The sequence below is a fragment of the Taudactylus pleione genome, unplaced genomic scaffold, assembly GCF_031769625.1.
Source record: "Taudactylus pleione unplaced genomic scaffold, aTauple2 ptg000487l, whole genome shotgun sequence".
NCBI lineage: Eukaryota > Metazoa > Chordata > Amphibia > Anura > Myobatrachidae > Taudactylus > Taudactylus pleione.
In genome coordinates this window covers 5,320,928-5,347,177 of record NW_028284889.1, presented here as the reverse complement: position 1 = coordinate 5,347,177, position 26,250 = coordinate 5,320,928, and the positions used below count along the sequence as shown (strand labels likewise).

General features: G+C 44.7%; 1 protein-coding gene and 1 pseudogene across 2 annotated transcripts in view; both read left to right on the top strand.

The window, feature by feature from the left end:
* DOC2B (double C2 domain beta) overlaps nucleotides 1-26,250 on the top strand; it is an 847,907-nt gene that overhangs the window by 278,416 nt on the left and 543,241 nt on the right. The window lies entirely within an intron of this gene.
* On the top strand, nucleotides 14,590-14,709 carry LOC148502675 (5S ribosomal RNA; annotated as a pseudogene).

Genomic DNA, 26,250 nt, shown 5'->3' with positions numbered 1-26,250 from the left:
ACTTGAGCAGCAGTGACATCAGTTAATTGCATTTGCTACAGGTGCCCTTGGTAAGTGGACTCTTTCAGCACAACATGAACAGATTAGTATAAAAAAAAGTCTGAGAGTAAACTATGTGTTTTTTATTTCTTGAAATACTATTTTCTTAAACTGTTTGTTTTTCTTTGCACGTTTCTTCTGCGAAATGCAGATGGCAGAATGCTGGCATTTGCTATTTTCCAAGTGACCGCAGGCCTTCGTAGCCAAGCCATGCTGGGATAGCTTTATTTTTTATTTACCATTTAATTACCCCCATACCCACTGCCTCGGGGTACGAGGAAGAGCTCTGCCACTATTGGCACCATGGCTGATTATACCCAGAGCTCAGGGTCTTCACTTTTTTTTGTGGGCCCGACTCACCTGGAGAATCCAGCCCTATTACACACTGGCCTGGGTGTGGTTGGAGACATTTTGGTGGTCTTCCATGCTGCAGGGGCCTCTTCTATGGCTCCACCAGTCCAGACTGGCCTAGCCCAGTGCTAGTTTCCCTAAATTCAAGAAGGACCCAACATTAGTTTTTACCCTGATTTTGGGGTAACCAGCACTGAGCTGTAAGCACCAGTGCTGATTTACAAGTGGAGAGATCTCCATACATTTTCTTTAATTATTTACTTATTTAGAATCACTTAATACCCCGACACCCAAAGCCGAGGGGGGTAGGTAAGAGCCCTGGTGCTTTGGCACCATGGCTGGTTATACCCAGGATGAGGAACCCACACTATTTTTTGTGGGCCCGACTCTGGGGAAAGCAGTCCTGGTACCAACTGGCCTAAAGTTGGTTAGAGGCATGGTGGGGAGACTCCCAAGCTGTGGGTACTCCTTTACGGCTCCACCAGTCCAGGCTGGCTAAGCCCAGTGCTGGTTAGACCAAAATCAAAGGGGACTGCCTGTCCAGGGAGGATCAATGTCTTCAGAGGTTCCCCATTGCAGAGAAATCATATAGTGTCCTCTTTCCCCTTAAATCCCATATTTGGAGGATGTAACAAGCTACGTTTGGGGAATATAAGAGGACTACTTTGGTGAAGTCCGAATAAGGACTCATAATTATTGCCTGTTGCTCTGGGTCATTACGGTACGCATGCCAATCATAAATAGAGTGTGCTGTTTATTTTATGTAATACTACACTATATAGGCGCTTGTTCTCACCTTTTGTTTTCAATATATATATGTGTGTATATATATATACATATGTGTGTGTGTGTATATATATATATATATATATATATATAGTGTGTGTGTGTGTTAGTGTATATTATATATATATATATTAGGGATGTGCAGGCTCGGATAGGTTCGAGTTTGCACGTGGAGTTCGGATTTTTCCCTCCAAAAAAACGGAACTCAGAACGAGGCAAAACGTCATCTTACATGGACGAACATCATCATTCCTGGACAAAAGACCAGGAATGATGATGTTCGTCCATGTAAGATGACGTTTTGCCTCGTTCTGAGTTCCGTTTTTTTGGAGGGAAAAATCCGAACTCCACGTGCAAACTCGAACCTATCCGAGCCTGCACATCCCTAATATATATATATATATATATATATATATAGCAAAGGGATGGAGCTCCAGGTCTCATATAGATTCAGAGAGAAGAGCAGGCAGATAAAGTATCATACATATATTAGGGGTGTGCACCGGCCACTTTTCGTGTTTTGGTTTTGGATCTGGATCTTTCTTCGTGTTTTGGATCTGGATTGGTTTTGCCAAAACCACCCTTCCGTGTTTTGGGTTCTGGGTTTTGTGTTTTGGATCTGTATTTTTTTTAAAAAAAGCATAAAAACAGCTAAAATTACAGAATTTGTAGGTTTTTCTGCTCCTATGCTATTATTAACCTCAATAACCTTAATTTCCACTCATTTCCAGTCTATTCTGAACACCTCACACCTCACAATAGTGTTTTTATGTCCAAAAGGTTGCACCGAGGTAGCTGGATGACTATGCTAAGCGACACGAGTGGGCGGCACAAACACGTGACCCATCTAGGAGTGATACTGCAGTGGCAGACAGGATGGCAGTTTGAAAAACTAGGCCCCAAACTGTACATAATGCAAAGAAAAAAAAGAGGTGCAAGATGGAATTGTCCTTGGGCCCTCCCACCCACCCTTATGTTGTATAAACAGGACATGCACACTTTAACAAACCAATCATTTCAGCGCCAGGGTCTGCCACACAACTGTGGCTGAAATGATTGGTTCGTTTGGGCCCCCACAAAACAAGCTGGCAATTAATCTGTCCCTGTACAAACTGTCTCTACGGAGGCAAGATGTCATCCTCATCCTCCTCATCCACCGATTCCTCACCCTCTTCAGTGTGTACATCCTCATCCTCACAAAGTATTAACTCGTCCCCACTTGAATCCACCACCACAGGTCCCTCTGTACGTTCTGGAGGCTGGTCTCCCTGGAAGAGCTGATAATTCATTTTGATGAACATCATTTTCTCCACATTCTGTGGAAGCAACCTCCTACGCCTTTCGCTGACAATGTTCCCGGCTGCACTAAACACTCTTTCGGAGTACACACTGGAGGGGGGGCAACTCAGGTAAAATAGAGCCAGTTTGTACAGGGGCCTCCAAATTGCCTCTTTTTCCTGCCAGTACAGGTATGGACTGTCTGACATGCCTACTTGGATGCTGTCACCGATGTAATCCTCCACCATTCTGTCAATGGTGACAGTATCATATGCAGTGACAGTAGACATGTCAGAAATTGTTGCCAGGTCCTTCAGTCTGGACCAGATGTCCAAACTTGGTCCTGCCTGCCCTGCATCACCGCCAGCGGGTTGCTTAGGATACCTAAGTTTTTTCCTGGCAACCCCAGTTGCGGGAGAAAACAAAGAAGGAGCTGTTGACGTGTCACGTTCCGCTTCAGCTGACAGTGTGTTCACCAGCAGGTCTTTGCACCTCTGCAGGCTTGTGTCGGCCGGAAAGAGAGACACCACATAGGCTTTAAACCTAGGATCGAGCACGGTGGCCAAAATGTAGTGGTCTGATTTCAACAGATTGACCACCCTGGAATCCTGGCAAAGCGAATGAAGGGCTTCATCCACAAGTCCCACATGCCGAGCGGAATCGCTCAGTCTTAGCTCCTCCTTCACTTTCTCCAGCTGCTTCTGCAAAAGCCTGATGAGGGGAATGACCTGACTCAAGCTGGCAGTGTCTGAACTGACTTCACGTGTGGCAAGTTCGAAGGGCTGGAGAACCTTGCACAACACGGAAATCATTCTCCACTGCGCTTGAGTCAGGTGCATACCCCCTCCTTTGCCTATGTCATAGGTGGATGTATAGGCTTGAATGGCCTTTTGCTGCTCCTCCATCCTCTGAAGCATATAGAGGGTTGAGTTCCACCGCGTCACAACCTCTTGCTTCAGGTGATGGCGGGGCAGGTTCAAGAGTGTTTGCTGGTGCTCCAGTCTTCGGCACGCAGTCGCTGAATGGCGAAAGTGGGCAGAAATTTTTCGGGCCACTCAAAGCGCCTCCTGCACGCCCCTGTCGCTTTTCAGAAAATTCTGCACCACCAAGTTTATTGTGTGAGCAAAACATGGGACGTGCTGGAATTTGCCCAGATGTAATGCCCGCACAATATTGGTGGCATTGTCAGATATCACAAATCCCCAGGAGAGTCTAAGTGGGGTAAGCCACTGGGCGATGATTTCCCTCAGTTTCTCTAAGAGGTTGTCGGCAGTGTGCCTCTTACTGAAACCGGTGATACACAGCGTAGCCTGCCTTGGAACGAGCTGGTGTTTCTGAGATGCTGCGACTGGTGACGCTGCTGCTCTTGCTGCGTAAGGTGATACATCTACCCAGTGGGCTGTCACAGTCATATAGTCCTTAGTCTGCCCTGTTCCACTTGTCCACATGTCCGTGGTTAAGTGGACATTGGGTACAGCGGCATTTTTCAGGACACTGAGGACACTTTTTCTGACGTTTCTGTACAGTCTCGGTATCGCCTGCCTAGTGAAGTGGAATATAGATGGGATTTGGAACCGGGGACACACTACCTCCATCAATTGTCTAAATCCCACTGCACTAATGGCGGATACCGGACGCATGTCTAACACCAACATAGCAGTCAAGGCCTCAGTTATACGTTTTGCTTCAGGATGACTGCTGTCGTACTTCATCCTCCTCGCTAAGGACTGTTGGAGGGTCAATTGTTTAGTAAAAGTAGTGGTGTTCCTACTTCCTCTCTGGGATGATGAACGACTCCCAGCAGCAGCAGCAGCGGCAGCAGGAGGCGTAGCAATGCAGGATCCTCCAGAGGAATCCCGGATAGGAGAGTCAGTCATGCCAGTGACATGGCCTGCAGGACTACTTCCGATCCTGACTAAGGAGGAAATTGACGAGGAGGGAGTTGATGGTGTGGTTTGCAGGCGCTTGGATACAACAGGACAACGGGATTTAGGTGTCCCTGGACTGCTTACGGTCTTAGCCAAAGTTTCTGAACTTGACAGTAACTTATTATGAACGCGCTGCAGGTGCCGTATAAGGGAGGATGTTCCTAGGTGGTTAACGTCCCTACCCCTACTTATTCCACCTTTACATAAGGTACATATGGCAAGACAGTTGTTGTCCGGATTTGGATAGAAATATTGCCAGACCACAGAGGTGGAATGTTTGGTCTTCTGCCCAGGCATGACCGTGATGGGCTTTTTCATCCCACGGACAACAACTGTCTCCCCCCGAGCCTGATTTAAACAAACCACATCACCATCAGAATCCTCCTCGCCAACTTCCTCCTCAGCGCCAGCTACACCAGTATCCTCATCCTGTTGTACTTCAACAGTGACATCTTCAATTTGCATATCAGCAAGTGGACTGTGGGTGCTCCTTTCAGCACTTGCAGGGGGCGTGCAAATGGTGGAAAGAGCCACCTCTTCCCGTCCAGTGCTGGGAAGGTCAGGCATCGCAACCGCCACCACACTTGGACTCTCCTTGGGGATTTGTGATATCTTCTTAGAACGCACAGTTCTTCGCTGTGCTTTTGCCAGCTTAACTCGTTTGATTTTTTTAGTGGGAGGAGGGCTTCCATCGTCATGTGAAGCTGAACCACTAGTCATGAACATAGGGAAAGACCTTAGCCGTTCCTTGCCACTCCGTGTCATAAATGGCATATTGGCAAGTTTACGTTTCTCTTCAGATGATTTAAATGTTTTTTTTAAGGTCATTTTCCTGAACTTTGTCATTTGGGATTGTATGTGGCTTCTACTATGACATTGGGCATCGGCCTTGGCAGACGACGTTGATGGCATGTTATCGTCTATGTCATGACTAGTGGCAGCAGCTTTAGCACTAAGAGGAAGTGGTTCTTGATCTTTCTCTATTTTATTTTTATCGGAGAAAGTTTGGTCCTCCATTTATGTTATATCGATTTGATATATACGTGCGGCTAAGGCGCACACAAACACAGAAAATATTTTTTTATTTTTGCTGGAGAGTAGTGCACTTTGTGGGTTACACCACCCTTTAAGAAATGAGCCAGCCGGCTCTTTACTTATGGGACACAGGCGCACGCTTGGCGCTGCTCCTTTGTTGATGCACGTGCGGCTACTGCGCACACAATTCACAAATACAGAAAATATTTTTTTATTTGGTTTGGAGTGTACTTTGGGGGTTACAGCACCCTTTAATTGTCAAGCCAGCCGGCCCTTTACTTATGACACAGGCGCACGCTTGGCACTACTTTGTTGATGCACGTGCGGCTACTGCGCACACAATTCACAAACACAGAAAATATATTTTTTTTGGTTTGGAGTGTACTTTGGGGGTTACAGCACCCTTTAACGGTCAAGCCAGCCGGCCCTTTACTTATGACACAGGCGCACGCTTGGCACTACTTTGTTGATGCACGTGCGGCTACTGCGCACACAATTCACAAACACAGAAAAAATATTTTGTTATTTGGTTTGGAGTGTACTTTGGGGGTTACAGCACCCTTTAATGGTCAAGCCAGCCGGCCCTTTACTTATGGGACACAGGCGCACGCTTGGCACTACTTTGTTGATGCACGTGCGGCTACAGCGCACACAATTCACAAACACAGAAAAAATATTTTGTTATTTGGTTTGGAGTGTACTTTGGGGGTTACAGCACCCTTTAACGGTCAAGCCAGCCGGCCCTTTACTTATGACACAGGCGCACGCTTGGCACTACTTTGTTGATGCATGTGCTGCTACTGCGCACACAATTCACAAACACAGAAAAATATTTTGTTATTTGGTTTGGAGTGTACTTTGGGGGTTACAGCACCCTTTAACGGTCAAGCCAGCCGTCCCTTTACTTATGACACAGGCGCACGCTTGGCACTACTTTGTTGATGCACGTGCGGCTACTGCGCACACAATTCACAAACACAGAAAATATTTTTTTTTATTGGTTTGGACTGGAGTGTACTTTGGGGGTTACAGCACCCTTTAACGGTCAAGCCAGCCGGCCCTTTACTTATGACACAGGCGCACGCTTGGCACTACTTTGTTGATGCACGTGCGGCTACTGTGCACACAATTCACAAACATAGAAAAAATATTATTTTTTTAGCACTTGGGGGGAGCACCCCTGATGGACAGAGCACCCCCTGGACAACACTACAGCACACATTTAGGACTGGGACACTGCACAGGACTTTGGAGTGGACACAGCCCCTATGGAGAACTGACTGCACAACACAGTCCAGCCAGCCCCTATGGACTTTGAAGTAGTGGACACAGCCCCTATTAACAACAGCAGCACAACACAGCCAGCCCCTATGGACTTTGAAGTAGTGGACACAGCCCCTATGGACACAGCAGCACAGTGCAGCACAGCACAGCACAACACTACTCTGCACTACACTACACTACACTACACAGCCCAGCCAGCCCTAACTCCCACCCTCCCTCTTCACTGTCCACAGCCGAGTGAGAAAATGGCACCGACGCGGGTACCTTATATAGGATCCAAAACCCGCGAGACCCGGAAGGCGGGATGATGACGTTTTGCCTCGATTTCAGATCCGAGTCAGGCGGGAAAAGTCGAGCCTGACTCGGATCTGCCTCAGATCGGGGGGGTTCGGATTTCAGAAATCCGAACCCGCTCACCCCTAATATATATATATATATATATATATATATATATATACACATACATACATACATACATACACATACATACCAGGGCCTGGGCTAGTGATGTTTTGGGAGGGCACCCTTCAAGCATTCATAAGCAATCACTCTAGAAACCATGAAGGTTTTCTAAGGGTTAACTCACCATCGTGCCTGTCCGGGCTGTGGAGAGCTCCAGTCCCGAAGCGTGTGTAGAGGGGGATGGTTTTGAATGTTCAGCAACAGTGAGTGCAGAGAGAGGGTTCCCTTCCCTGCCTCAGCTGAAATAACAGAAGGGCTAGTTTTCTGACAGCCCGTGCGGAAGAAGGCTCGGGCTGTCGGTGTGTGTGTGCAGGGGGGGTTTCTAGGTACTCAGAAAACCCCCACCTGCGTGCGCTACTGTGTGCCTTTAACATTTATTTAACTGCCGGCTTCTGTAACCCCCCACCAACTCCGAATTGCAACTAAAGTATGGGGAGTGTGGAAATGATCGTGTCAGCACAAGTAACCAGGAGATATCAGTGATAGCACCTGCGTTACTATAATAATGAAGGGATGCAATCGGGAAACCGGCTGTCTTAATCCTGACAGCCGGCTTCCCGACTCCTTTATCCCGGCGAGGGTTAAATGACAGGCATCTATATCTAGACGCCTGTCATTTTCCCGACGCCGGGAGACAGGCGCCCGGCATCCTGATGGAAGGGATGCCGGGTGCTGCAAGCGGACAGCCGCAGGGGGGGGAGGGTTAGGTTTAGGACACCCAGGGGGGACTTAGGCTTAGGCACCCCCCCGGGAGGGTTAGGGTTAGGCTAGGGGGAGGGAGGGTTAGGGTTAGGCACCCCCGGTGGGGACTTAGTTAGGCACCCCCCGTGGGACTTAGGTTTAGGCAGCGGAGAAGGGGGGGTTAGGGTTTGGCACTTACAGGGGGGATTAGGGTTAGGCACTTGAGGAGGAGGTTAGGCACCCCTAAGGAGGGTTAGGGGGTTAGGTTAGGTTAGTTTTTTCTTACCTGCGGACAATCAGGATTTCCAGTGCTGTCTGCCTTCCGCTGCTGGGATCTCTGCTTCTGTCGGCCTGCCGCTCCCGGGATTCGAACTGCTGGCCAGAGGGACGGCGGGATTTCATACCGATTCCATAATGAATAGGGCTGTTACGTTATTTATAGGATGGTGAATGGACCCCATAGTATCTAAAGTTAGTATGACACCATTTAAATCCACCCCCCCAACACAAACACACACACGCACACACACATTAGGAGGGTGGATGTTGCTCTCACTCATGCTTAGCTGCAATGATTTAAAGTAAACTAACAATTACAACTAGCTTCATATAGTTAGATTTACTAGGCCCCAGCTAACATTAAGCAATCTAAAGACAAACATAAAGCTGGTAATTGCTGTAGCATTTGATAAGTCTTTTGTAACATATTGTTAATCCCATAACCACTGGGTTAATTAAGATTGATTCTGGTATCCAGAGCATTCAAATTTCAAATAGTAATGTGTCCATTTATTCTCCTTAATATGGTTATAATTAGCATATTCTTTATTGTAAAAAAGACACTAATTAAATAATAGCCAATCATTAGTGACAATGTGCCAGCTATTATCACCTGAATGAGGCAAGTGCATTATGCAGGTATCTGCGAGGATCATTAACCACTGCGCTCTCATTCTTAAATGTGGCGAATGGTATGAAATCTCCCATTAAACTCTTACTATAGATGTATCAGAGTCTGGTCAAATTAAAACTGAAAAAGCAGGAGTTTAATATAAACTGAATAAGATCTTGGTTATATTAACATAGTACATGGTATAAACTAAATCAAGTAAAATGAAATATCCACTGTACATGCCAGGCAATAATCCCAAATATGGTTACATTGTATGTATCTCCCTATCTAAATACAGCATATAGGTTTAATATTGTATAACATTAATTAAAGTCTTCCATACAGGGTAGCAGTGTAGTAGTAATTAAGGCAACACCTTTATAAACTGCCTTTAGAAATGAATTTATGACTCGCCTTTAATTTGAAATATAGATTTTGATCAGACTAACTAGCTTATAAAGCAACAAATAAATAAAATGAATGATAAAGAACAAGCAGCCATACCACTGACAGAGCAGTTGGAAATGAATGTTTTCATGCAGCTCTTTACTGTTACAGGATATTGTTGAAATATTTGTTTACATAGCAACAAAGCAGATTTACATGAAAGTTCACAGGATTAGATTTCAACAAAATGAATATAAAGTTTAGATGTTGTCTGTAAAATTGTCTGTAAATTGTTTTTGTTTTTTTATGTAAATAAATAACATCATAAAGCCCAAAAACACATGACAAAGTCCTGAAGCCTTAATAATCATAGGAGCAGAAAAAAAGTAAAATGTAGAATAAAATCTATATGCATTTCACTCAGGGGTGGATCAAGAGAGGGGGGGCCCATGTGCTGCCTTCATGCCTTCATAAAACCGCTAATTTGCAGGGAGAATGATTGCAAGTTTGGAATTGTATTGCAAATACAATTTGAGTTGCGAATTTGCCATGAAAACGACTTGCATGAGCTTCCTTGCACCTGATTAAATTGACCCTTATGATGCAGTGTTCTGAACTTGCTTTTGGTCACTTTCAGGGAATATGACTCTCAGAATAGGGTGTTTCAAATTATTGTAGCAGCATGTTAAAAAGCATAACATCTAAATTACAGGTTGTCTCCCATATCGAATATTCCGAAATAGGGAATTTTTTGAGCATTACTGAGATAGTAAAACCTTTGTTTTTTGATGGTACAATGTACACATACTTTGTTTAAAGCACAAAATTATTAAAATATTGTATAAATTACCTTCAGGCTTTGGGCCTGATTCAGAGCGAGACGCTCTCACCAGAGCGCTCGCTCTGAATCAGGGCCGGCCTAGCTTAAAATGGAGCGGCCTCCTGGCCGCTCGCAGAGCAGACAAAAAGATGGTCGTGATGGTCAAGACCATCGCAACCATCGGGCTTGCGACGAGACCCTGCGGTAGGGTCTCGCTGCCGCAAGCCCAGGAGTGTTTTTGGCTGTATCAGAGCCAAAAACACTCCCACTGACATCACTAGTGACTAGTGATTTTAAGCTAGGCCGGCCCTGATTCAGAGCGCGCGCTTTGGTCAGAGAGCCCGGCTCTGAATCAGGCCCAAAGCCTGAAGGTAATTTATACAAGGTGAACGCCTCCATCTGGGCAGCCACGCCCCCAGCACGCCCACCATCGACTGCACGCCCCCTTTGGTGCGAGACCCCGAGCGACGGCTTCCCCGTCGCTCGCCAGGTCTCGCGCATGCGCACGATGGAGGCATTTGGATAACATCGACCCACTTGTGAGCGTACAGCGCTCGCGAGCGGGTCTGAATGAGACCCTTTGTGTGTAAGGTGTATATGAAACAAATTAATTTCATGCCTGTACACAAACTTTGTTTGAGCCACAAAATTATTGAATATATTGTAGAAAATTACCTGCAGGCTGTGTGTATCAGTGGCGGATCCGGGGGGGGGGCAATTGGAGCGATCGCCCCCCAGCACAGTTTGTCGGACCTTTATCATCTCCCTCCTCTGCATCATTAAGTTCAGAGGAGAGAGATGATAATGGCTGCCGGGCTGTGCTGTGGTCGGAGCTCCCATCTCCCAGTTAGGGGGATGTGTCACCTGACCCGGGAGCTGGGGAGGGAGCGATCACAGCTGGCTCCTCACACCCTCTGATCAGCTGTGTGGTCTAAACAGACCACACACCGATCACTGCTAAAAAAAAACCAAAAACAACTTACCTCTGTCCAGGGACCGAGGATCGGGCTCCGGTGATGTCCTCCCTCCAGTCAGCTGGTCTCCCAACTCCTGCACTGTGACCCTGGTTAGCTGCTGCATTAAACAGCTGACCGGGTCACAGTGCAGGATGGGAGAGCAGCTGACCGAAGCCTGGAGGGAGAACATAACCGGAGCAGCGGAGGTAAGTGAAAGTAAATGGGGGGGAAGGAGGGTTGCCGCAGGGAGGGGGGTTGCCACGGGGGGAGGGGGGTTGTCACAAGGGGGGGTCGCGGGGGTCAAAATTAATCATTAACTCGCCCCCCTAATACAACAGTCTAGATCCGCCCCTGGTGTGTATAAGGTTTATATAAAACATAAATGCATTCTGTGTTTAGATTTTGATCTCATTCCCAAGATATCTCATTATGGTATGCACATATTCCAAAATACGGTATATTCCGATATCCAAAATACCCCTGGTCCCAAGCATTTAGGATATGAGAGACTCAACCTGTATTTAGTTTGAAACCGGGCAACACCTCCACTTGTCACATATTTGGCCAAGGCTATGCAGCACCTACAGTATATTGAGTTACCTAAAAACATTTCTGTTTATGCACAGGCATCTGAACTTGCAAACTTTGGTCTTCAGAGCTCATATAAAAGTCATATAAAACTGGAAATGCATATGGCTGAGATTTTACAGTAAAATTGCTTTTTAATACTTCAGTGGTAAGCAACAGTTCCTCTTTTCAACATTATACATTTTATATATATATATATATATATATATATATGGCTATTTTTCTGGACATACATATTTATAGTATTTAGAAAAGGCACTCAAAAGGTCCTTTGAAATAAAACTTATCTTATGGATAACATATTTCGACCCATGACATTATGTTATAGTTAATAAGAGGTTCAGAAACTGAGGGCCTGATTCAGAGCCGCTCGCAAAAGCGAGCGCTCGCTCTGAATTAGGGTGGGTGCTTGTTTTTTACCACCCACAGCTTATGCGAGCAGCCAGGTGACGGTCGCGATGGTCAAGACCATCGCGACCATCGACCTTGCGACGAGACCCTTACGGTAGGGTCTCGTGGCCGCAAGCCCCAGTGGACTTCCTGCTCTAATAGAGCAGGAAGTCCACTTACTGACATCACGAGTGATGTCAGTAGGGCCGCCCACAAACTGCAGGTGTTCCTGAAGGAATGCCTGTTTGCCCAGCCACACCCCCTCCCCGCCGACAAAACGAGGCGAGTTGACGATCAACATTGACAGCCGCCCCGTTTATTGCGATCACCAGAGTGAGTGCTTTTTGCACTCGCTTCGGGGCTCGTGCACTCGCTTGCCGCACGTGTGCACTGGCCCATCATCGACCCACTTGCGAGCGCTATGCGTTTGCGAGCGGGTCTGAATCCTGCTGAAAAATAGTTCCTGCTGAAAAATAGCACTGTATGTATGTATATACATATATATATATATACATATATATATATATACATATATATATATATATATATATATATAGACGTGAAGAAAACAGGACACTATTTCTTACAAAAATTAGATTTATGGACAATTGTCTGACCAACAAGTTTATACGAGATTGGAAAGTGATCCCACCAATCTCTATAAACTAGAGCTTGATGAAATTCTTGATGATGCTATTTCCAATAATTGGCTTGATTACAATATGGGCCAGAATCTCAAAACTGACAAACCCACTGTACCCTTGATCTACACTTTACCTAAAATACATAAATCCCTCTTCTCCCCGCCAGGACGACCAATTATATCTGCCAGAGGATCTTTATTTAGTATAATATCTAAATTCTTGGACTTTTATGTACAGCCTTTGTTGACAAGTGAACCCACATTTCTGAAGGATACAAATTCTTTTATTGACAAATTACTACAGTTACATGATCTACCAACACAACTTTTGCTTTGCACGATTGATGTAGTGTCATTGTACACCAGTATTCCTCATTCTCAGGGATTGAAATATATGAAAACCTTTTTGGAGTCTAAACATGAGTATACTGGACCCAATATTGAGTTATTCATTTTACTCTTAGAGAAAACCCTTACCAGGAACTATTTTTTCTTCGACAATTGTTTCTATCTACAGAAGAAAGGAAGCGCGATGGGGTCTCATGTAGCACCTTCATTCGCTAATGTTTATATGTTCAAAATTGAACAAATGTTGTTTTTATTAAATCCGGAATTCAACAGACATCTTGTATACTTCATCAAATACATAGATGATATCTTTGTTATATGGTCTGGGACTTCTTTACAATTTTCAACAGCGATGCAGCAGATCAATCTAATGCATGAACATATCAAATTCACATATGAATGCAGCACACAGAATGTCCATTATTTGGATGTTAACATCAGCTGGTCTGGCTCAGCTTTTACCACAAATTTGTACTCTAAACCAACTGACTGTAACTCTTTGCTGCACGCTCAAAGTTATCATCCAGTACCTCTTAAGAAGAGTTTACCTTATTCTCAATTCCTGCGCATCAAGCGAGTTACTAGTGACATTAAGATGGCTGGCGATCAAATGGATTGCATGATGAAAAAATTCTTGAATCGTGGCTATAATGAAGTTGAACTCCTTAAAGCCAAATCCAGAGCTCTCAAGAAATGCAACGATAGCTACAACGAACGACCATCTAATAAACCACCAACCATGTTCATCACTCAGTACAACACCTCGAGCAACTTTATCAATTCTACTGTCAAAAAACTTTGGCCAGTGGTTAACACTGACAGCAACCTTAAACCATTATTTTCTTCCAGGATTATGATGGGCTATAGGAGAGGTAAAAATTTGAAAGAATGGCTGGTACACAATGACATTTCTACTTCTGAAGATCCACAGGGAGTCAGTTTTCTAGCTCGCAAGCCTGGCTGTTACATATGCATTGGCTGTACCACATGCAGACACATGGAAACTGGCTCTCACGTTGTTCATCCGCATTCAGGGAGACGTATTCCTATAAGACATATTCTGAATTGTGTGAGCAAATTTGTTATCTACATCATCTGGTGTCCGTGTGGCCTGGCCTATATAGGCAAAACATCGTGCACGATGAGGATTAGGATGGCGCAGCACCGCACTGCCATTAGACAAGCACTTGAAGGAAAAGACAATGATCAGCCTGTGGCACGACATTTTAAAGAACTTAAACACCCATTAGCCACTTTGAGACACAAGGTTATCGATCACGTGCTGACTATGAAGAGAGGTGGTGATAGAGACAAACGTCTATTGCAGTTAGAAGCACGTTGGATTCACAACATGAATACTGTTGCACCTTTAGGTCTTAATGAGACATTATCATTTGCCTGTTTCCTGTAAATCAGACCTATTTTCCCTGTGTTCTCAATTGGTTGCTTATATATCATAATGTTTTCAGTATCATTTTTTCATTGGACCTAATATATGTCTATTCATTTCATTATTTTTTTGATGCGGTGCTTGACCATGATATTCAGCACCACACAGCTCAATGCTGTCTGACATTATTATTTCTTGTTAACCATTACATTTGATCGGTTCGACGCCTATTTTGTCTTTGGATCAAGGTTCCACCCAGTGTGAGTGCTCTGTGACCTACTTTAGAGGTTATGACTGTGGGAGAGGCTGCTGGTTATTCTTCCTCTTTAAGGTTTACTAACATACTTACACTGGATAAGCCCGATCCCGTCCGATCTTGGAAGCTAATCAGTGTCTGGCCTGGTCAGTACTAGGGTGGGCGACTCCCTTGGAATACCAGGTTTTGTAAATCGTTTATAGTCTTGGACTTTTCTAACCTTTTCCTCTTCTTACCTCTTGTGGTTATTATGATCTTGTCTACACTTAACATGGTGTGGTCCTTAGAACATCACAGGCTATCTTTCCCTTAGTATTGTTGTTTTATCATTCAGTCCCATGGATTTACACATGTAAGGTTTCCTCTTTTTCTAGACGTACTCTTTGAGTTCGGTGATACCTGTACATTGTACAGTACGGATTTTATCACTTACACTTATGCCCTATTGTGCAGATCCAGCCTTTGTTGCTGGTCCATTGGTCTGTTTAGCCTATTAATTTATTGCATCATCCTAACAAGTGCTGCTTAATTCCTTTGCATTTTGTACCACATGATGATCATTGCAGTTTACATGTTATATGTCGTATATGTTATTTTTTTGTCCAGCATGTATGTATATGTCCACCCACGTATATACAGGCTTATTCCCAACATTAGTTGGTATCCTGTATACTTTGATGCACCTACTACATCGTTATATTTCACTCGTTCATCTCAATCTATTTTTGCATTTGTTGATGTTACACATTGCCTCCTTGGTGACCATTTACATTACCCCGCCTCCTGTCCTGTAGTTGGCGCCGGTGGGTGTGCGTCATCACTTCCAGCGTCACACGGCGTATGTCACGTGCATCGTGGCAGTTCGGCCGCGCGCTGATGACGTCATTCATCCGGCGACCAACAGGATGGGCGTGGACAGCACTTCACCACTGTTACACAGTCCTATAAAGGTATGTACTTTGTATCACTGTTGTATTCTTGATAAAAGTCCTCACCGACTGAAATGTCGAATCATACACACCACTTGTGTACCTGTCTTTCTTTACCAAGTCCCGTGAGTGCCGCTGTTTTCTTCACGTCCATACATCAGGTTTCCCCCACCTCAGATGGCACCTGGGCAAGTATTGATTGGTATTGTGGAGTGCCGGCTTCAGTGACTATATATATATATATATATATATATATATATATATATAGGGCCGGACTGGGACTAAAAATAGACCCTGGCATTTTAAAGCACACAGGCCCATCTTGGGGGTCAATCCTATTAGCCACGATGATCTCGCCGGTGCGAGTCATCGTGGCAGTGGCCGCACTTTACTGCATAGGGCTCCGCGCAAAATTATGCGAATCCTGGCTTGGGTAGCGAAGGGTGAGAGCTACGGTGCCATTGGCGGCGTTTAAACGCCATTGCAACGACACACATCTAATTGGATTGACACGTAGATGTCAGCATCTGGTTCCTGTCACAGACTCCTCCCCTTGCTATTCCTGACTCCTCCCACTGCTTAGTCTATGCTCTTACACATATAATTAATATTAGAACAACATAAAAGTGTACATTATTCTCTGTATTAAAACACACACAACAGTGCACATCCTGCAAGGGATTTAAACATGTGCCATAGTCAGACATTTGGGGCCAAATGTAATAAGGTGAGAGCTTAGCATAAAACTCTCACACTAATATACTAATCAAGTGGTATTTTCAAAACAGGAAACATCTGGATGAGAGTTTAAGGGGTTTACTTACTAAGCAGTGATAGGAGACAAAGTGAAATAACATAAGGTACCAGCCAATCAGCTCCCAACTGTCATTTTACAAACACAGCCTGTGACATGGCAGTGAGGAGCTGATTAGCTGGTACCTTATCTCATTTCACTTTGTCTCCTAACACTGCTTAGTAAATAGACCCTTAAATCTTGAGAGTTGTTTGAGTCTGAAAAACATGCAAGTTTGCATGTTCTGTGACTTTATTACATTGGCTGAGTTTAGAAAATATGAGAGAAAGCTCTCACATTTTTAAACTTTCACCCCATTACATTTAGCCCTTGGTATTTGGTTGGTTCGGTTAGGTAAAGCTGGCACCACATTGGTGTACATCACATCCAAAGAAAAGGGAAGGTAATTGACCAAGCACTGGTTTAGCAGTTGTAGAGGATTATATAGTGATCACTGTAGGTTTTTTTTAGGGCAGGGGGTGATGAGCACAGAGAAGGACACATCTGTGCACACCAATGCAGAGCTGTTACTACTCATTTTGGTGCCCTGTGTACATGAATAGCATTGATGCTGCTCCCCATAATAGAAGCACGGAGGGTGCGCACCAAAGACGAGCACCGGAAGGAGCATTACCACACAATAGTAGACCCAATTCAAATGATGCCACACAGTAGTGCCCTTCCTCACATTACAACCGAAAGTGGTGCCCTGTTTGGGGGTTACGGGGAGGGTGAGGACGGGGACAGTAAGGGGGAGATACAGGGAGGGTGAGGGCTGGGGCACTGATTGAGGGTTACAGGGAGGGTAGGGGCTGGGACACTAAATGGGGGTTAAAGGGAGGGTGATGACAGGGACACTAAAGGGAGTTACAGTGAGGGTGAGGGCAGGGACACTGAGGGGGAGATACAGGAAAGGTGAGGGCTGGCACACTGATTTGGAGTTACAGGAAGGGTGATTCTGTGACACTGAGGGGGAGATACAGGGAGGGTGAGAGCTGGGACACTGAGGGTTACAGGGAGGGTCGGGGCTGGGACACTGATTGGTGGGTTACAGGGAGGGTGGGGGCTGGGACACTGATTGGGGGTTACAGGGAGGGAGAGGGCAGGAACACTGAGGGGGAGATACAGGAAAGGTGAGGGCTGGGACACTGAGTGGAGGTTACAGTGAGGGTGAGGGCTGGAACACTGAGGGGAGTTTAAGGGAGGGTGGGGGCTGGGACACTGTTTTGGGGTTACAGGGAGAGTGGGGCTGGAACACTGATTGGGGGTTACAGGGAGGGTGGGGGCTGGGACACTGATTGGGGGTTATACGGAGGGTGGTGGCTGGGACACTGATTGGGGGTTATAGGGAGGATGGTGGCTGGGACACTGAGGGGGGTTGCAGGGAGGGTGAGGGCTGGGACACTGAGGGGGGTTACACTGAGGGTGGGGGCTGGGACACTGGGGGTTACAGGGAGGGTGGGGGCTGGGACACTGAGGGGGGGTTACAGGGAGAGTGAGGGCTGGGACACTAATTGGTTACAGAGAGGGTGGGGTCTGGGACACTGATTGGGACTTACAGGGAGGATGAGGCCTGGGATTCTGAGGGGGAGATACAGTGATTATACATATAAAACTGTCATTAGGGTAAAGAGCAACAGATTTAAAAGTAAATAAGGTGCACACACTTACATGATAGTGTTTGGTAGTGCCCCCTCTCCTCTCCACTTCAGGTTCCAGGAGATGCAGCTGTCGCATTGGGTCTCCTCCTGCGCTGCTGCTCCTTTTCGGCACTTCCAGTTCTTCACACAAAGCAGGCAGGGGGGGGCGTGTCAGACAGTATCTGTTATTAGAGGTCCCGCAGGTCCTCTAGTTTCCTCTGGCAGAACATAGCCAGTGGACACTAGAGGACTAGCGAGACCTCTAGTATCATTACTGTTTTTTATGGGAAATAAATGTCTTCCTTTAGGTGGCGGCCATTTTAAAAACCATACATAAAACCATGTCGACAGTACCGGCACTCTCATCATATAAACTCTTATAATTCGCTGGGGTGCTTCCTTCAAATAGGAACCCACGTGAGTCCAATTGTAAATATCTTCAAAACTGAAAAAGGGCGCTCACCAGTCTTCAAATACAAAAATAAACCATTTTTATTAGTTACCACATGTACAGTAGGTCAGCATATTGCTATAGGTTGACATTTCTGTTCACACAGGACCTTTATGAAGACCTCCTCACTGTTCAGCAGCAATTCAAAAAGACATACAGTGCTATGCCAGTGTACTACTGCCTGACATCACTACAAGTGACAAAGTGCATCTGTGTGCTGGATCCTCCTGTGAGTGCTGAATCTCGGAAGGGTACTTGCTGCTGTGTTATTTCTAGCTGTGCATCAGTGGAGTTGCCGATCCAGGCACTGTGTGTGGCTTCTGCCCGGTCCCATCAGCTTAATGATATTGCCCAGGTGCTTGTAAAGGGTGGCGTTTACACTGAACCAGATAAAAAAAAAGGGATATTCCCTCCAGCACACTGCAGCAATATTGGCAAAAATACTTGAATCCTACATGATAACAGAATTCAGAGGTATCAGTTGCATACATTTGCAAGGCTCCTCTATACCGGCATCCCTAACATTAAGGGGTTCATGTCCGAGGCACAGGCACCCCAAAAAAATCCAGCCAAGGACCACTTCCAGGGCATCACACGAAAATGGAAGAAAGGTGATAGTGAAGTGTAAAGAATAGATGTGTAAAAGATAAATCAATAAGTGTTAATAAAATAAGAAAGAATTAAAATTACATAGACAATAAACAAACAAATAGAAAAGTGATGAAAAAGTATTTATGTGAATTAAGTGCTGATGCTCTGAAAAAGGCCCAGCCAGAATAACCCTGGGGGTCCCACACCCAAACGCTCACCCCAAAATAATTATTGCGCTACCAAATAGTAGCACCCACTCTGGGTCGTATAATTACAATTAATGTACTGCATGATAACAGCACACATATAAGCCGAGAGCTGACTCACGAAGGAGGTACCCCAGAAATCTCCAAATGGCACTATAAGGACCAGCACATCCTCCAAATGCTGGCTCTCTTCATGCCTCTCAGAAGTACAAATAGAAAGTATGGTGGTCGCTCAAATCAGCTTAATGATATTGCCCAGGTGCTTGTAAAGGGTGGGGTTTACACTGAACCAGAGAAAAAAAGAGATATTCCCTCCAGCACACTGCAGCAATATTGGCAAAAATACTTGAATCCTACATGATAACAGAATTCAGAGGTATTAGTTGCATACATTTGCAAATATATGATTAAGCATCGGGCCAACGTCAAGGCTCCTCTATACCAGCGTCCCTAACATTAAGGGGTTCACGTCCGAGGCACAGGCACCCCAAAAGAATCCAGCCAAGGACACAGGGCATCACACGAAAATGGAAGAAAGGTGATAGTGAAGTGTAAATACCTCTGAATTCTGTTATCATGTAGGATTCAAGTATTTTTGCAATATTGCTGCAGTGTGCTGGAGGGAATATCCCTTTTTTTCTCCGGTCCCATCAGATAACTGCCTGCCTGAGACTGTAGCTGTCAACGCTGCACCAGCCGCAGGTGCAGTCTACTGGTCACAGTCACGATTAGACCACCGCCCCCCCCTCCAACAAGGTCAGTGTGACGATCAGGGCTGACAGGCTGCAGAGATCGCGGTCTTTACCGCTCCGGGTGCTCTGGTGCGGCATCTCCGGCTGGGGGTGCAGGGTCCTGGAGAGCAGCGCTGGGTACTGTGAGCCTCTGCAGACTAAGGGCTTCCATCTGGAGGCAGGTGAGAGGGGATGAGACTGACAGTGCTTCCGCATGGTGACCACTGGGCGCGGCCATCTTGGATTTGGGTCACATGTTGATTTGGGCCAATCAGGTAAAAGCCTGGGCTAGGGAGGCTAGCAGCCAATCCTGCACTACCTGAGGGTACTAATGGGCTGTCAAGAGGCTCCTTAGTTGCCAGTGCAACGTCTATCACAGCGTATGCTGTGAGCTAGTTCTCTGTGCTCCCTTGCTCCTTAAAGTGCCATTGCTCCAGTGTGTTAGTGCAGTTTCACCTTTCAGCCTTGGTGCGGTTCTGCTCCTGTTACTACCTGTCTACTGACACTGTCTACCCGCTATTTGCCCAGCCTACCCCGGTTCTCTGAGTACCGCCAGAGTCTCCCAGCTTTGTCTCACCCCTTCGTGTGTACCATTCCTTCATGAGTCATACCCCCCTAAGACTGGCTGCTTTCAAGTACCAGCAAACGAACTCTCACTCGCCATCTGACTCTACTCCGGGTCCAGGCACACGCCAAGCCGTTATGCAGAAGAATCCCTGTGAGCTACTACAGAGCTACTCAGATGACCACTCGTTATCAACAGTGGACAAACTCCTTCAGAAGAGTTTCCCCAGTGGAACTTTATTTGGATTCACTAAAATCATATTGCCTTTTAATTTTTGGAATATATTTTTAAACCCCACAGCTAATTGAATTCCCCCCTATGTGTTTGTTTTTCATGCCAGTACTTAGTAATAAATGGTGTGGGGACACTCCCTAACTGCCCAGTTAGTAATTTAGCAGCCAGTTTTGGTATGCATTACAGGAGCAAGCAATGAGTCCACATCCCTTCCCCATGAGACCACGCCGTATCTTTTAGGCAGCACGTGGTTACTGTCCATATTTAAAAATGGGGGGCGCTGATGCTTTTTCTGTCACAGGGCACCAGAATGTCTAGTTACGGCTCTGCCTATAGGTTCGACAGGGGAAAAATGTCACCTACCCACTAATGGTCGGAATCCAACAACAGGTTAGATAAATTGATGTAGGCTTGTCCAGTTATTCTTTTCATGAATAATTTTTTTATGCTGAATAAACTAATTTTAATAATATCAAACAAGTAGCCTCTGGCCTGTTTTGTTTGGGTTTCTGGTGCGAGGGTTTCATTTCAGAAGCACCAAGGAGTGTTCATATCTCATAGGAAATGCAATATTATAATTCTATATGATTAAGTGCCATATGGTGAAGATTTCAAGGATTCCTTTAAAATAATGTGTTCCTTAATTTTTACCAACTATTGATTGTTTCTATATATTGTAATTGAAAAGGTTGTAAATAATATACACCAGATTTTAAGTGTCAATGAACACTACTATTGTAGCGCCCTTTCTGGTTGTATTTCTTGTATATGGGTTCAACCACCCAAGCCGTGCATATATCAGAGTGCAGGTGCACACCTAAGAGTGGAATATCTGTCTAAAAAAATGGCCCCTGTTGTGACACAATAGTTCTATGTATGCAGGGCCGGATTAGGGTCTGTGGGGCCCCTGGGCAACAAATGTGTGGGGGCCCCTATCATATATATATATATATATATATATATGTTCACTCTAGGTCCAATGCCCTAGAGAAAGGGCACATCTAGGCATGGGCGCCCAAAAAGGGGGAGTGGTCAATGAAAAGGGGGCATGTCTTTAAGACACATCCCCTTTTCGTCACTCTTAGGAGTGTTCCCGGCTACCCCCAAGCGCTGCTGTCAGTGTGAATGCATGCTCCCGGCATCCATTCACCAGCAGTTTACCCCACCTGCGGGACACTGCGACCCGCGGGTGGGGACGGCACCTGCAGGCTGTTTCAGCAGGGCGCCGTGCCAGAGGGCAGGGTGCTTTTTACCTTTTAGAAATAGGGCAGGTCGCGGCACCCTGCTAAAACAGCCTAGCGGGACTGCTATATTATATATATATATGTATATATATATACTATATATACCAGCATATATATGTGTATATATACAGTGTATGTATATATATATACACACACACATACATAGACACAGATAAACATATACATTGCTGTTTACCTCTCCTGGTTTCAGAGGAAGCAGCAGAAGTGTTGGAAGACCAGCGCGATTCTAAGGTCTTTAAAAAGGGGGCAGAGCCAAATACCGGGAGGGGCGGGGCTTAATCACGGGCCGCTGCTGGCGGCTCCGTTAGAAAAAAAAGTGTTCATCGGGTGATGTGGCCGAGGACAGCGTGTGGGGGCCCCATATGTGTGAGGGCCCCGGGACGATTGCCCCCTGTCGCCCTGCCTATAGTCCGGCCCTTTGTGTATGTTGTTGGGTGAAACAGATTCAGAATAGGAGATCAAAATAGTTCAGATTAGGCTGTTCAATTTGAATTATTTTTAATGAATAAACATTTAACTGTATATAAGTGTAAGTGAATAACACAGTTGAACATTCAGAATAGGCTGTTTAAGCAGTTGAACATTAATGACTACTTTCACTAAGAGCGGTTCATTTTGGAAAGAAAGCATGTGTTGAACAGTGAATTGTACTGGAAGGAAGGGATTAATGCTTCTTCAGGGCCAAGGCTCGCTCAGATAAGTCCTGTTCAATCTTTGAATAGATCACCATTGTACTCTTTGTTGAGGACTGATGTCAGTTTCTTTTTTTATTTTTTTATGTCAGAAATGTGTCAGTGAGGCAGTGATGTGCTGCTTTTCTGTGACCAGTGTCTCTGTGAGAGATGTTATGGTTTTCACTCGTGGAGTGATACAACTGTGGCTTCGTGATGAGGTTTTGATTACAGTGGACAGTAAATCAGGCCTGAGGTGTGCAGTCATTGTGAAAAAATGCACGGTCATGTGATCTAGTGTGTCCAATCATGGTGGTGGGATTTGTCTCAATATACCACACCATTATATATATATATATATATATATATATATATCACAGGGGCTCTGCACTCATCATAATAACGAACAATAATAATAATAATACACATAATAAACAGTTGGGTTTTCGTTCATGAATTGATCAATGCATTTAAGCTTGCAGCCTCCATCACGGGACCCCACTTTACTGCAAGTCTCTACTCTATTGCTCAAAATTATAACATGGACATAGCCATCTCATTAGTGTTAAACTCAGGGTTTGCTATCAAGGTTTAAAGCTCACAGCAACTTTGCTTTTAAACGTGAGACAGTTACCAAGCACACCTGTTACAAAGCACCTAGGAAAACAGCTGACACAAGTTAGATTAAACAGGTTAAAAGGGGTGCATGAGAAAATGTGATCGCAAAATGATTAAATATAAAAATAAATCAAATAAACAAAAAGCTCTAATCCACAGCACTCACCATTCCTAGATTTGGGGTGCAACATGGTATGTGACCACATTGTTTAAATAGAAATCACAGGGGCTCTACACTCACCATAATAACTAATAATAATACCTGTGTTTCCCCGATAACAATGTCCAAAAAACTCCATAGGGCTTATTTTCGGGGTAGGGCTTATTTTAATTAACATTGACAGCAATTTCAATAATTCAATACAATTCTTTACTTACCTTTATATTTTTTCCTCTTTTTCTCTCCTCTCCTACATGGCGCTGCTGTAAATGACGCTGCCACGCACGACAGCTGCCGCGCGCTCACTGTGAGAGAGTGAGACGCTGCAGCTGTGGTTGGATGCCATTGTTAAATCTTTAACAGCGGCATCCATTTCATGTGGGGGGAGGAGCTGGGGGCATTTTAGTGTAGCGCAGGCAGGGACCGGACAAAATGGGGATTTTGTTAGGTCTTATTTTTGGGGTAGGGCTTATTTTGGACCGTTTTCCAAAAGTTTGGGTAGGGCTTATTTTCGGGGTAGGTATTATCAGGGAAAGACGGTAATAATAATACACATAATAAACAGTGGGGTTTTGGTTCATGAATTGATCAATGCAATTAAGCTTGGGTTGGGTATGAAAATCCAGCCGGGATCAGGATTTTCATCTCTCAGGCTTCCAGGGTGCGAGTTTACAGCTAAACTCGCACATTTTTAAAACTCGGACCCTACTACATCCCGCCCTAAGTGTGCACTGTTAAGTGTGCATAGCTTGACACAGTCACTGTATCACAGTGTGTGTGGCCAAAATTACTCCATCTCAGCCTGTGTGTGGTGTGGTGGGGAAATGGCTCCTCTGATGAATGGAATGTAGCGGTTATCAGTAAGTCCCAGGGGCACTTTATAGAGGTAAGCAAAAAATCTGGTTTTGAGGCAAATTTACATTTCATTTAGCTGGAGCAGCCCCACATTGTGTGGTCTTCAAGGCAAATGACTAGTAAATACATCTCTTCTACCATTCCCTCATTACACACTAGGAACTAATTATTAACTGTGAAGGAATTTATAATAATTCATCATATCAGAATCTGTACTAGTATCAGTTCTCATGACATTCCGTGAACCTCTTGGAAAGGAAACGAAAAGAATAGAAAAAAATGGATAACAATGGGAAATATAAGAAATATCTTTATCTGAATATTTTGCGGAAATATTACAACATCATATGAACAATTAAGTACTGTGACAAAGCAAATTGTACCACATCATGCATCGTACCATTTCTGGTTTATGTGCACTGAAATATTCAATAGTCTTCTGTCAAAACACCACTTTCCAATTCTGATAGGGACTATTAGATGTTATGAAAGCAGCAGGAGGCAGTAAGTGAAATGTATGTTATGTTCCATGAATTCAGGTTTCACCCAGACTGAGGCTCTTTTCTAGGATCTGAAAAAGAGAAAGTGTTGATTTCTGACAGGTTGAATGTGTATTAGGCATTTTTAAAACTGTCTCCTTTGCAGATCAAACTTCACAAGCATCCATGGTGCAGAGATGCTGATCAGTGAGAAGAAATAGTCTAAAACCACTGAACAGTTTGTGGATTTGGCCTAATTCTTATCTTTGAATAATTCCACAGAATGAAATCTATTTAGGTTTTTACTGATGCAATGTTCATCTGTTCCTATTTCCATGCTGAAGCAGTAGCTCTGACTCCATGCCCAAGTGTTGTTAAGGTCTACTATTTGCTAGATAAGAAAGCACTATTGGAGCTATATGAAAGTTCAAGTTTAACCCCATTTAAATCTATATTTATTATTATTTTTTTTATATATATATTTTATTTATAAAGTGCCAATATATGATGCAGCATTGGTCATTGATTATGATACAAATAAAAAATATACAATAACATGAAACAGAAGATAAAGGTTGGCAGGTCAAAAATGTTTGCACACTTGCTACATAACATAATAGAATAATAACTGTAGCTGGTAGTGGGGAAAGTGTGTTTGGCTGCGCAGAAACATTATCAGCCACCAGTATTTAAAGCTTGTGGTATAGTTGGAAAATGCATTTACTTACCACATGCATAATTACAATTAAATCTGCATACATCAGCTATAACATTAAAATACCCTGCCTAATATTGTGTAGGTCCTACTTGTGCTGCCAAAACAGCTCTGATCCGTAAAAGGACCAGAGACCTCTGATTGTGTCCTTTGGTATAAAGCAGGAAGACATTAGTAGTAGTTCCTTTAAGTCCTGTAAGTTGTGAGGTAGGACCTCCATGACTCTGCCTTGTTTTTCCACCAAATTCCACAGATGCTCGACCAGATTGAGATCTGTCGAATTTGGACGCCAAGTCAAAAAGTTGAACCCTTGTCCTCAAACCATTCCTAAACAATTTCTGCAGTGTGGCAGGGCGCATTATCCTGCTGAAAGAGGCCACTGCCATGAGGGAATGCTGTTGCCATGAACGGATATATTTGGTCTAAAACAATGTTTAGGTAGGTTGTAACTGTGTCAAAGTAGCATCCACATGAATGCCAGGACCAAAGGTTTCCCAGAAGAATATTTCCCAGAGCATCACACTGCCTCCGCCGGCATGTCTTCTTCCTATAGTGCATCCTGGTGCCAGCTATTGCTCAGGTAAATGATGCACACGCACCCAGCCATCCGCATTATGTAATATAAAATGTGATTTATCAGACCGGGCCACTTTCTTCCACTGGTCCATGGTCCAGATCTGATGCTTACGTCGCTGTTGTAGGCACCCTTGGCGTTGGACAGAGGTCAACATGGGCACTATGACTGGACTGCGGCTACACAGCCCCATACACAGCAAGTTGGGTTGTACTGTATATTGTTACACCTTCCTATCATAGCCAGCATTAAAGTTTTC